The 7,615-nt window shown below is 54.8% G+C and overlaps 1 protein-coding gene across 1 annotated transcript in view; it reads left to right on the plus strand.

Annotated features, from left to right (window-relative positions):
• Positions 1 to 4,933: 4,933 nt before the first annotated feature.
• Positions 4,934 to 7,615, plus strand: part of LOC113210803 (protein krueppel-like) — a 59,735-nt gene continuing 57,053 nt past the window's right edge. Inside the window, exon 1 of the mRNA XM_052276714.1 lies at positions 4,934 to 5,051. The gene's annotated coding sequence lies outside the window, so the exon portion shown is untranslated. The remainder of the gene's footprint in view (positions 5,052 to 7,615) is intronic.

Below are 7,615 nucleotides of genomic sequence, written 5' to 3' on the forward strand. Positions count from 1 at the left end.
GGGGGGGGGGGCGTCTGGATCAGATTAGACGTTGATATCTTGTGATGTTTCGCATCACAAGATAAAAATAATATCGGGGGGCTGCAGGCAGATTCTGCGTGACGCGCCGACGCTCTGTTTCACAGTATTGTATATTGCTTTCGCCCACCTGAAGAGGGGGCGAGAGACAGATAGATAGACAGAGGGAGAGGGAGGGAGAGAGGGGGAGGGAGGAATTGGTCCAAGCAGCCGGTCCACTCGCTTTGAGTCTGGCATGAAACGAGGCCAACACTTTATTTCGCCCGGTGTATCTCTCCACCACACGGGACGGGGCCTACGCATCTTTATCTATCTTCTCTCGCTCTCTTTGTATCTCTACTATACTTAACCCTCGCGGTGAAGGATTTCCCTCCCCCCGACCCGGTGGAGGCCATACTCTGTACCACTGAAGGCGGAGGCGCCAGCGGCTGGCTTTGCGCCGCTTTTGTCCCCGACGCAAATATGTATGATACCTGATGGACTTGTCGGGCGCGCAGGACCAGGAGCCGGGGGCCCAGGCCAGTCAAGTAGCTTAGGATCCATATTCATCTCAGAGGACGAGAGACAGTGGTTTGGTTTGGCGGCGAAAAAAAAAAGAGAAAGAAAAAAAGGAAAAAGAGGAGAGACGAGAACTCAGCTCACAGCGTGATCGGGTTCGGGTCTGAGTTCGATGAACTCTCCCTCCCGCCCCCGCCCTCCGGAGCCCTAGGCCAGGTAGAAAGCCTTTGCAATCTGCCAAGGATTGGCACAGCCTTAGGCAAGGGTCCAAGCCAAGGGCACGCTGACGAGCCGAGCCGTAGGCCGAGCCGAGGCGGCAGTGCCGCACGCCGGAGCCGAGCCGAGCCGAGCCGGGGCCCCCGAAGTGGAGCGCCACACCAATGCAAACCCATTCCTCAATGTTTTTCTTTTACATCCGCTCACATTTTTCTTTTCATCCTCCGTGGAGGTTTTTATTGTGGCGCGCGGACCGGTCAATGATTTTCAGGCGGGGGGGGGCGGTCGGCTATGGCTATGCTGCTCCTCCGGGGTGATCGGATCTTTGCAGCTGACACCTGAAAGAAGGCGCACCGGCACTACTGCGCTGCATATCGGCCGACGGACGCGACGCCAACACCGCCGCCGCGTAACGATATTCACAAAAGTGTATTGCAGAATGATGATAATGGTTGCATTGCAGAATGATGAAAAGAAAAGAGGAAAGCGTCGTCAGCCCACTCCGCGCTGCTGCTGCTGCTGCTGCCCTGCACCGTCACCGCGTCGCCGCCCTTCTTGGTGGAGCAGCAGCAGCAGCATCGTTTTTCACCTGGGCAAACACATTTCCCCAGTGTCGCGTCCGCGCGCGTCATTTTCTGCGCGCGCAGACCCGGACCAAAGGAAAGGGGGAGGAGTGGTGTGTATACACAGATAAAATGTCCAAAAGTGGAGAGGAGCGAGGCGAGCGGTTAGGCTGGCTGGCACCCCTGTCCGTCGTCTGGTCCCCCCGCGGGCCGCCGGGCCGGCCGGTGACACAATAACTGCTTCCCCTTGCCCTCCTGCCTCGCAGCGAGTGCGTCTCCTCGCTGCTATCGGGGGGTCGTCGTTCGGGACGGATTGTGTTGTTCGATAGTAACCCCCTCGGCCGGACTCTGCAACCCCATCCCATCCATCCTGATCATCGCGGCCGACTCCTTCGTCCGCCTCTCCCGCCGAAAATTAAAATTGCGCGTCGACAACGTACGTGCCAAAATAAAAGCAAAAATTGAAATAGAAATGAGGATGTTTTCAATTTTTTTAATAGTGATAATAAATACTGAAATGCGTTCGTGTGCTCCCATAAAAAAGGAGGTTCTTGAATCACCTTGGAACAATTAAATTGATTTGTTCTATGTACATTTACTTGATTCAAGAACCTCCTTTTCATGGGTGGGCGAACAAAAACAAGCACATCTTGCAATCGCAAAAAACGAAAAGTTTAGTATCTTTTTTGAAAACGGTTTGAGAGGCCTCCTTGCGTAGTGTAAGTAGGTCTCGTGCGTGCATGCGACTCCTGCAACTGTGAAAATAATATTTGCCCGCATGGTTAGACGAAAGGAGTCTTACTTAGTGTACACGATTCACAAACGAATCGTACGCTCAATACCGCTCAAAACACATTTCTTATTGCGGCGTGACCACTATGTGGTCTCGCTCCCATGTTAAATCATGGGCACCAAATATGAGTCGCAAAAGAACCTGTCATCAACATGGCCATTCGGCGCCGTTCCATCTCTGGATGCGCACACTATCATCGTCGCTCACCGAGAGCCTTTCCTTTACTAGGCCCCGTGCGAGTATACAACCCGCCCGCACGCCTGCATCCGCTGCGGCATCACTGGAAGGAAGGACAGTGCGGTGATGCGGACCGACCACCTGGATAAGCTTTCTCGTTTGACGTCACAAAATTCGCACACGGAGAAAGGTACACTGTACGCTGGAATGAAGGTGGTGGTTTTCCGAACATGTGTTCAATTTTTCATGTTACCACCCAGAGTTTTCCACCCAATTGTTTTCGTCTTTTTTTGTGAAACTTGAAGAACGATGCGGTTTTACGCCGAATAATTGTTTTCTACCGCCTTGAAAAGGAAACTGAGAGCGTCCAGTATACACTGCTGTAGGGTTGAGAGGACAGCGCAGTGTTCCTTTTGGTTGCTGCAGCACAGCGATGACACATCATAGATAGGCAATTGGAATCCTCTCTGGCGCACTCCTTTGTCCGGGCCGAGGAGCAGGCTCGTCGGGAGAAGAGCAGAGAGAGAGAGAGAGCCAACATGGCGGCGGGCGAGGCGGTCCGGCGGCGGCCGCGGACGTGGCGTGGCGTAGCGCGGCGCATGGCTGGGCGCCGCCCCGGAGCACCCCGCGTCTCGTCCACCCCATCCTGTCCTGCCACTCGCCAGGCCGGAGGGCCAGCCCTTCCCTCACTGCCCGACGCGCCCACACGTCCACCCACCGCCGCCGGCCGCCGCCGCACCCCCTTCGACACGCACCGCCACGCAGCAGCGCAGCGGCGGGGTGGGGGCGGGCGGGGCGGGGGTTGGGCGCACACACATGCACCGCACAGTGACCGGCCCGGCCGACCAGCCTCACCCCCCTCGGTTCCATAAAAAACAGAGGCGATCTTCGGAATGGCCGCTGCGTAGGCCGGCGCGGGGGCGGTGCGGGGAGCAGCCAAGAGAGGGATGCTGCCCTGCTGCTGCTGCTTCTCTGCCGCCGCCGCCGCCGCGCGGTCCAGCAGAGAGAGGGTAGACGTTGGCGAAATGTATACACCGTAAAGAAGAGTCACATCATAGACCATTTTGCCCAGGGCGCCGAGAAGACAGTTTTTGTGTCAGCAAAAAACTCTTGGAAAGCACCTTATTGGAAAAAGCCTCTCTCTTACTTCTTTACAAGTAAATTCTATGAAAACAACATCTTACAATGACTATAAAAACTCCTGAACTTGTTCATATCGTTTGTTTCCTCCCGGCGGCATATCAGGAACAGCGGAAAATTTCCGAATAAATACACATATGACCGGCAACAATAATTATCATCAATTACTTTTTTCGGTCAAAGTTTTTGATGATGTTTTCTTTTTGGGTGGGTAGTCGCGTGCCAGGCGGGGACGCAAGGGTAGAACAGCCCTGCCGACACCCATGCAGGCCGGGCACCCAGCCCAGCCTGCTACTCAGGAACACCTGGTGGCTGCTGCCCCCGCCCCGCCCCTCGTCTGCTGGCCCTACGGGGACGGCACCCCACGCAAGACTAGGGTCCCTCACCCTTTGGGCTTGGGCAGGAGCTACGCCGAACTCGCAATAATGTACACTGGAGAAAAACACAAAAACAGTTAATTGGGGACACAAAGGTTACGTATGGGAAGTCGTCGAGCACCCGCAAATAAGGATTGCACGTGGGCAAGAAAGTTATTTGTTAACGGAATACGGGGCCAACTTCTTTACATCAAGAATGTTAGAGAGCAAGCGGTTTTCTTGAATCGAGAAACCTAAATTTTCTTGATTGAAATTGAAGCAACATGGTTTTGGAGAGAGCACATTTTTTAAGATTTAAGAAAAATTAGTCTTAGCCCGAAGCAATTTTTTTTAATAATAATTATTTCACCTTCATTGTGTATGGAAAACAAATTTTTGTCAGTGTGCGACGCCGATTAGCACGTGCTATTCATTCATCGGCTTGAAAAATATGTGGTTATGCGTTCAGATTCCTCACTTTACTTCCCCCCCCCCCCCCCTGGAAGTGTGTGAATAAATTTCGCACAAAGATCGGCGGCGGCGACCCTGGCGAAATGAGGGATGGATGCGATGGAGAGGGCGGGGGCGTCACGGGCTTCCGGTGCGAGCCGGATATTGCTCTCCCTGGGCATACCAACCTCACGGACAGAAACTACCTTGGAGAGCGCGCTAGCGCGCTTTAGTAGGAAGAGAAGAGGCTCATAAGGTTGGTAGTGCTCGCCGCTGCCTCTCGGCAGCAAATAAGTGAGATGAGCTCTTTACTCCAGCTCCTATCCCCTCTCAGGGGGGGGGGGGGGGTGGGGGACTTCATATTATATTCCAATAACTCGAGTAGTTATTTTTCTTTTCTGGAGCTGAATACTCAAAGGAGACTCACTCCCCTCCACGTACGGCAGTCCATGAGAAATGACATAAATTTCAACAAAATTGTTGGTTTTCAAACCACGACATCAAAATGACGGTCGTAACGATGTCGGAGTCTGTCACAGTCGTCGGAGCGACATCGCGTTCGAAATGTAACCGTGTCTTACTGGGAGGGACGCGACGCCTGTTTTCAGTCGATGAACACGTCGTCGTCGGTCGAAGTGGGCAAAGGCATCTCGTTAGTCTCGGACACTCGTCCCCCCCTCTCCCGTCCCCCGAGGCCACATCACATGAGCGTGCTAAAGGGTTGAGGAACGGCGTGACGCGGAACAAAACAGACGTTTACACGCGCCGCTCGGCGGCCTCCGGCGATATCCACCAAGATTCTATATAGAGATATATTTATCCGGGATCCGGGAGAACGGGGTAAGCGGATGATAAAAAATAACCCGACAGGCTTCTCTTTTTTTGTGTGTGTTGTGTTGTTTGGTGTGAAGGGTTATGGGCCGCGCGTGCCGATGGTAAAGGGGGAGAGAGGAGGAGGGGTCGCGGTGCGAAAGGAGGGGAAGGGTTAGTGTTTGCGGATGTAACCACCACCACCACCACCGAGTCAGGTGCGTGCAATGTGTCACGGTCGGTGCTGCGCGGTTTGGTTGGGGTGTGAGGTGAGGTTAGGGCCGACCCTAACCCTTTTTTTGTTTGTAGCGGCACATAGTCGTTAGCGTGTATTTACTTTTACCTGCCTTGTGTTGTTGTGTGTACTACATCGCGTGTGTGTGTTAAGCCACGCTTCACTTCAGCGGTCTCTCGCGCCTCTCTCTCTCTCTCGGGCTCGAGGGGCCAAAGTGTATTACCGGGAAGAACGGGGAGCGTGGACAGGTGAAGAATCGAACACGTCCGTGAGCGGTAGCGCTGACGCCGAGGGAGCAGCAACTTCAACACGATCCGTAATTATAATCACGCAGTAATTTCAATTTGCCCTCGATCTGAAACGAGAGGGAAAGGGGGGGGGGCGTTTGATTCTTTCACCTGTCTGATTTTTTCCCGGTAGTGTGGATTTTTCATTTCGGCTGCTCCCCGGGCCCGGGGGCCGCCGTCCGCCGTCGAGCGCGTTTGAGCGAAGGGGTAGAGAAGGGGTAGAGCGGGTGAAGGACCGGAGGGAGGGGAGAGTCCTTCTCCCAACTCATTTGTTTTCCCTTATTTCTACCTCATCAACATCCATCTTTTTGCGTTTTCCTTCCCTTATCGGGCCAGACCCACCACCCCACCCCCGGCGGCGGCGGCGGCCCGGGCCAGAGCAGCCGAACGGGTAGAAGCGAAGCGGACCGCTGCCCGGGCGGGCGAAAAGGTAAGAAGGGCGAGTCAGATAGATAAGGCAGGCTTTTGGTGCTTTTGGGTCGGGCCTCGTTGGGGATCGCATCGCATCGCGTCAGCCATCGGGGGTCCGTTGGCTCCACCGGCTCGGTGGCGGCGCCCACCCAACACAACCCTTTTGCACCGGGCGGCGGCGGCGGGACCTGCGCGACTCGTAAATATACATTCGGATTGGAAGCCCTGGAAAGTTTCTGGAAAATTTCAAGAAAAGCGGGAAATTTCCGGGGAAATGGAAGACTTCCCAGACTTCTGAAGTTTTCAGTTAGTTATTTTCGGGAAATTTTTGGGAATTTTTCGGAAATATACCGTTGGAAAAGTGCGAAAGTAGTGCGGTGGTGCTGCAAAGGAAGTTATACTTCTGCCTCTGTGATGACGCGTACGATACTCTTCTGTTTTCGCAAGCAAGCAGGGGGTGGAGAGATCGGGTTAAGTAGAAAAATGCGATATAATATTGATGTAAAAGAAACACACTTCTGCGGGCGCGAGTTGATTTTGCCGTGAGCTTGTTTTATGACGTGACCGGTCCCATTCAAGCCCCCTCCTCCTGGTCGCGGTGGACCATTAGCGGAAGCCGCGCGCGCGAGCCTCACCCCTTGCTCCGCGCGCGCCACCCTTTTTACTATTATTATATTATTTTTTTTCATCGGCCTCTTGTATTCCTTTTTATCTATTAGTATCCAATCGATCCTCGACGACGACGATCATGAGCAGCACAAGGCAGAGGCAATAAGCTTCGATATAATTTATCGCGCCCCTGCTCCCATGTTTCGCTCGCGGTTCACCCCTTTTTCATCCCCGCGCTGCTTGTTTGGAGGACAACTGCTTTGCGGTCAGCCAACCCTCGTTGAAGTTGAAGCTTGGTGCGCAGCGCGGGGCCGCGGGGCCTCCCCTGTGACACGGCAGGTTCATCGACAACACACATACTCTGCAGAGGAAAGAAACATTGAAGGGTTGGGGAATAATCCACAAGGGTGCCCTGACGGTCCCTGCGAGCTCGCCGCGCAGTACCCGGCAGTGACGCCCGACTTGACAGTTTCTCAGGGGCCGTCTTTTTCATTTCCGCTGCTTCAAAAATATTCTCGATTTCGTATGGTGAAACATATTCTTTTCCTGCAGTGTCGGATCGCCTCTGGGCTTGCGACTCGCCGCCGACCAGATTGACGGTGACCTTCGCGTGTCGTCATGTGTGTGTCTGTGTGTGTGTTGTGTGTGTCTCCCGTAGCAGCACCCTCCACGACGGGTTCCTGGATGAGCGGGATTTCGCGTTCCCGCGTCACGCACGTATCCGTCCAGACGCCTGCATCGTATCCCCCCGCCCCCCCTTGTCCCCGGTCCCGGTCAACTATTTGACCATGGTCGCTATTGACAGGTCTATCAACATGGTGGCTGGCTATAACCCGTTTCCCGCGCCGTTGTGTCGGTCTGCTGGCCGGGTCGGGCCTGCGGTGGAGGAGTCCCTGATCATGATCGTGGGGGTCGATGGGGGCGCCCGGCGGTGGCGGGCCTGTCTGGGACACTGGCACTGCCACGACCGCGGCCCGCCAAGACTCGCTGGGCCGTCACGGTCGCCCGCCCCGCCCCGCCCCGCCCCGCCGCGTCCCGAGACGAGACGAGGC

This window comes from Frankliniella occidentalis, unplaced genomic scaffold, assembly GCF_000697945.3.
Source record: "Frankliniella occidentalis isolate FOCC.00 unplaced genomic scaffold, Focc_3.1 Scaffold9, whole genome shotgun sequence".
NCBI lineage: Eukaryota > Metazoa > Arthropoda > Insecta > Thysanoptera > Thripidae > Frankliniella > Frankliniella occidentalis.